The 5,438-nt window shown below is 38.1% G+C and overlaps 1 non-coding gene across 1 annotated transcript; it reads left to right on the top strand.

Moving 5' to 3' along the window:
* The first annotated feature begins 2,302 nt into the window (after window positions 1–2,302).
* LOC145096592 (small nucleolar RNA R71) lies at window positions 2,303–2,409 on the top strand. Its single transcript, XR_013703969.1, has one exon. It is a non-coding gene; the product is annotated as a small nucleolar RNA R71 (small nucleolar RNA).
* Window positions 2,410–5,438: the final 3,029 nt, after the last annotated feature.

Raw genomic sequence — 5,438 nt, 5'->3', positions numbered from 1 at the left:
CACGATTCACGTCGTGAATTCCTAAAAATTCATCTCGTGAATATGGTCTGGAAGGAAAAAATTTTACTAAATCAATTTTGGCTTTCAACTAAATTTTCAATTATTACTACTTCTATTTTAGGGTACCCACATTCAGTGTATAATTATGTTCTAATCGAGTTGGATGACAATATCTATGTTTTTAAGACTAAAACGCAAAAAGAAAAGAAAGAAGAAAAAATTTGCAAACCAAACTTGGGTTGCCTCCCGAGAAGCGCTTCTTTTTCTTGGAGTCTTGAGCTGGACTCCGTGCCTCCTACGTTGAGTCCTCGGAAGAATCCACCACTAGGATCTTTTGTTCCTTGAATCGCCTCTTGTAAGCTTGAACTCGTCTTTTGTACGCCTTCTTCGAATTCTCCTTTTTAGCTTTGACCTCTTCTTCATCAAACTTGTGTTTGGTCTCTTTAGTTTCCTCCCTGCACTCCATAGCATTCTTCTGCTCTTTCACCACTGGCTTTGTCACCCTTGAAGTAACCTCCTCTTCATCACTTGTCATTTCATCTTCCTTGCTTACCCAAGAAGGTGGACTCTTGTAAGCAATGACTTCAAACAAATATGGAATAGATACTCTTGGTTTTGTTCTTTTGACTTGGTGAACTGCCTTGATCTCTTCTTCCATAAGCTTTTCTAGTTCTTCTAGTTCATTTTCTTCATTAATTGTGAACACCTCTTCTTGAACATGATTCCTTTGAAAGCCATCTTCTATCCCAAAAACTTCTTTTTCATCTCCAACCCTCAAGGTGAGCTTAGACTCGCGAATATCAACCACAGCTCCAGCAGTGTTAAGCAATGGACGACCAAGGATAATTGGAACATCAAGATCTTTCTTCATATCCAACACTACAAAATCTATTGGAAAAACAAATTTTCCAATTTTTACTAAAATATCCTCCACAATGCCCCGAGGTTGTGTCACTGAACGGTTCGCCATGTGAATAGTCATTCTTGTAGCCTTCATCTTCTGAATTTCTAACTTTTGATAAAATGAATAAGGCATCAAATTAATGCTAGCTCCAGAATCGGCTAAAGCATTAACCTTCATTTTGTTACCAAATTCACACGGAAGAGTGAGACGTCCAGGATCTCCCATCTTCTTCAGTGTCTCTCCCAACACAGCTTTTGAGCTTTGCTCACTTAGAATCACCTTAGAATGCTTCTTTAATTGCTTGAGAGTGTCTATCAAATCTTGCAGTAATTTTTGATGCTCGGGAATTTTGGATAAGGATTCGACAAAGGGAGTATTAATCGGGATTCCCTTCACATGCTTAACAAACTCTAGATGCTCTCTTACCAGTGAAATAAGGGTAGCTCGGGAAGGAAAAGGCAAAGGCGGCTGATAAACCGAACCAGCTACAAAAATTTTCTATTCATGACGGGCCCACGTCGTGAACTTACATGGCTCACATCGTGAATTCTGCAATTCAGTAGCATCTTGATTTTCGAGCTTGCGCTTCTTCAACTTTGGATTGGTTTGTTGTTGTTCAACTTCTAAGGCTTCTAAGAACTCAGAGATGGCCTCTTCTTCAGTATCTATGGACATTACATGAGATTAGGCATTCGTTTCAGGATTTTTCGGGGATAACTTCTCATGAACCAGAGTGGCTAGTTGACCAAATTGTACTTCAAGGTTTTTGATGGAGGCTTGCTGATTCTTTATTAAAGTTTACTGTTCATTAATAGCAAAATCAGTAGCATCGTGTCTCTTTTCTGAAGCTTCCATAAACTTCATCAACATGGTCTCTAGATCGGGTTTCTTCTCCGCTGGTGGCTGCTCCTTTTGATAGAAGCCTCGACCTGTCTGCCTATACTTCTCTTCTTTTTGCTTCTTATACTCTTCATATGACAGCCACTCCTTCTTTGGTTTCCTCCAGCCTTCATCAAACTTATCCCCACTCGAGTAGCACACTTGAGCTTTTCTGTTCCCAAACTCATCTAAATTGCAGTCCTTGGTCAAGTGCGGACCACTACACCTCTCGCAACCCACTCTCATGGCATGAATTGACTGGTCCATTTGTGATATCCTTCGATCCAAATTATTCAGCATAGCCATCACTGCTGCTATTTCTTCAGTTTGGGCCCCCCACCGCCTTTGATTCCATCTTGCCTAGGGTTGTGGTATTCGCGAGAGTGCTTCGCGAATTCTTCAATCATCTCCTTGACCTCCCTTGGATTTTTCTTTGTCAAAGGTCCTTGAGAGTCAAGGAGTTGTCTCGTCATAACGTTGACCCCATCATATAAAATCGACATCTCTTGTTGCACATTTAGATCATGCTGAGGGCAATTTCTGAGCAAGCCCTTGTACCGCTCCCATGCTTCGTATAATGATTCCCCCGGCTGTTGCTCAAAGTTGGCTATTGCCTTCTTGAGTTTAGCTATCTTGGATGGTGGGCAAAACTGGTCCAGAAATTGCTCACGCATTTGAGCCCAAGTGGTGTTTGTACCCGGTGGTAGTGATTTTAACCACTCTTTAGCAGCTCCCTTGAAAGTAATGGGAAGCATCCTAAGCAAGACGGTGTTTCTGTTGACATTTGGGACATTGAAGTAATCTGCAATGTCATTGACTTCATCTAAATGCTTAAAAGCATCCTCATGATCTTTCCCAAAAAATTGGATATCCTTCAGTGCAGTCAAGATGTGCCCCTTCAGCTCGAATGTGGCAGTGGCAGATATTGCGGGTTGGACTAAACCGGGACCCACATCTTCTCGGATCCGCTTCTTGTAAGCTCCCATGGACATCTCTTCAATGTCTTCCATCTCGTTCCTTGGCTCGTTCTCATGTTCGCTCGTATGCTCTTCAAATTCGGGTTCGGTATCGTATTCGGATTCGGTTTGGACGGGTATTTGATCCAAGTGTTCAAAATTGCTCTTGTGCCTTGAGGATGAACTTGACTCTCCTGTCTTCTTTCCCGACTTTCTTGAAAATGTTGACTTTAATTCTTGCAATGGCGTCTTCTTATCAGTCTTCTTGTGAAGTGCAGCTTCTGGATCTTTAATCGGTGGCACCAAAGGTGTGGTAGATCCTCTGGTCATGAACTCCTGCAAACTAAACACAATAAAAAAACGTAAAACTGAAATAGAAAAATAAACTAAAAACTATAAATCGCAGCTTTCACGTCGTGAGTTTATAAAACTCACGTCGTGAATTCTGTGACAGAAACAAAATTTTTGTTATATGCTAATAAACTAAGCTAATAAACAAAAATAAATAACTAATTAACTCTTTGCAGATTTTATCCCACAAAAAGGGTCGATTAATCTAATGCAACTAAATAAACTAATAAACTGGTCGTTCCCCGGCAACGGCGCCAAAAACTTGATGTGCACGAAAGTACCCACTAATTTTAATATTTATAACCTAACAAACTTAAACTAACTATGCACTTATAGGCAGTGTACCTAGTCAGATTACAGTATAGCTTGGGTAAGTCGGGTGTCGATCACAGGGAACAATGTTACTAATTAATCTATTTGCTATCAAATTAACCTAATTATTAACAAATTTAGGAAGGGTTTTATCTGATTTTACAAGATCAGACGAACTTAACTCAAATTTAATCAATAAGTAAAAACGCTCTTGTCTAGTTCGAATCCACTTCGTCCTTATGGCTAGCTAATAATTATGGATTATCAAGTTGGTTTTAATTGTATTAGTAATTTAAGTCTAACTTTACCAATAATTAATTAACTCATGTCAAACTATGTATGATCACACACAATTAAACACAGAACCAATTATGAATATGAATATGCTATGTAAGATTTATTATGTAAACACAATTATAGTCACAATCCACGTTCTCTAGCGCAGCTAAGTTTATTTACTCTAGTTACTAACTAAGATTGGTCGATCCTAGCTCTAACAATTTAATGTTCATTAAATCATTAGGTAAACAAGTTCATGTAGTTAATGGTCACTAAGCTACACAGAACATGACTTTAAGCAACTAAAGAAACAAACACAAGCATGCTAGGTAAATACAAATCAAACACAAGCAATTTACCAACTAAATAAATCCATAAAAATTAAGCTATTCATAAGTTGGAAGCTTCATCTAGCTAAACAAGAGTAGCTAGATTCAGCTGCTCATAATAGCAACTAACACACTAACACAAATCAAAGTAATATGAAACATGTTCCTAAGTAACAAATAAGTAAACTAAATTATGGACCTTCACTCTTTTGGTGTTGAAAACCTCTTTCCAGAACCTTTCTTCTGCTCAAAATCGCCTTCTGGAACCCCTTTCTCCAGCCAAAAGTCCCTCTTATTCGTAATGGTCAAGGGTTTATATAGTTGCTGATTTTTATAAATTCACGTCGTGAATAATAAGATATTCACGTTGTGAGTTCCAGATAACCGTGCCCGTCAAGGATTCCTTCACCATCATACATATCTTCTAGAACTTATTCTCACGTCGTGAATCTTCAAGTTCTCATGACGTGAATATGCTTTTTCCAGATTTTCTTTTCCTTTAATCTTTTAATTCCCAAAGTTTCTTCCTTTAACGTTTTAGTCCCTTTTCTTCAAAATGTCTTCTTTTTGGCTGCAAATAACATTTAAACTCATTAGTACCATTATTCTAAACAAATTACCATCTTTTTAATAAAAATGTACTTAAATATTGCCTAAAAATAGGTATAAATATAGCAATATCAAATAGTCTAGCCTTGAGAGATGTATTGATTTATAGTGTTTATTTCATCTGATTAGGCGGAGGCTAGATCGGATTTTACAGAGTTCGAGATTTTACCGAGTTACCCGAGGTGAGTCTTCTCACTATACTTTACCTAGAGTGGTAATTAGAGTTATGTGACAGAGTATTTTGTATGATTTTGCATGATGTGATTTCTATGTGATTTATGCTATGTATGTGCCAGAGTTTTCAGAGTTAGGACCGTAAGGTCCACAGAGTTAGGGCCAGAGGGCCCACAGAGTTATGGGACTGCAGGGTTCCACTGAGATACATTTACCAGAGGGTCAAACAGAGTTATAGCCTCGAGTGGCTAATATGTATTGTGTGTGGTATTTTGGGGAACTCACTAAGCTTTATGCTTACAGTGTTGTGTTATGTGTTTCAGGTACCAGTGAGGATCACGGGAAGGCGCCAGCTTGATCAGTACACACACGAGGATTTTTTACATTTTGATCCTGGGATGTGATGTTATGTTTTGACTATGTGATACAATGGTGTTTTTATAACAATTATGAATGAAAATGAGTTTTATAAGATGTGAAAAATTATTTTGAAAATTTGGGTGTTACATTCATTTTCCCCTTTAAAGCAATATACTTTCGGTTATCGTTTGAAGTTGGAATTCTCTTTTTCACTTAATGAAGCCTTTCTACTATTAAGAGCTTAATTTCTAGCTTGGGGGCTCATTTTTATAATTATTTCATGGG

Source organism: Lactuca serriola, chromosome 3, assembly GCF_051521515.1.
Source record: "Lactuca serriola cultivar US96UC23 chromosome 3, Lser_US96UC23_V15, whole genome shotgun sequence".
In the NCBI taxonomy this organism is placed as follows: domain Eukaryota; kingdom Viridiplantae; phylum Streptophyta; class Magnoliopsida; order Asterales; family Asteraceae; genus Lactuca; species Lactuca serriola.
Note: the sequence above shows the minus strand (reverse complement) of the source record. Positions and strands in the feature narration are given on the sequence as shown.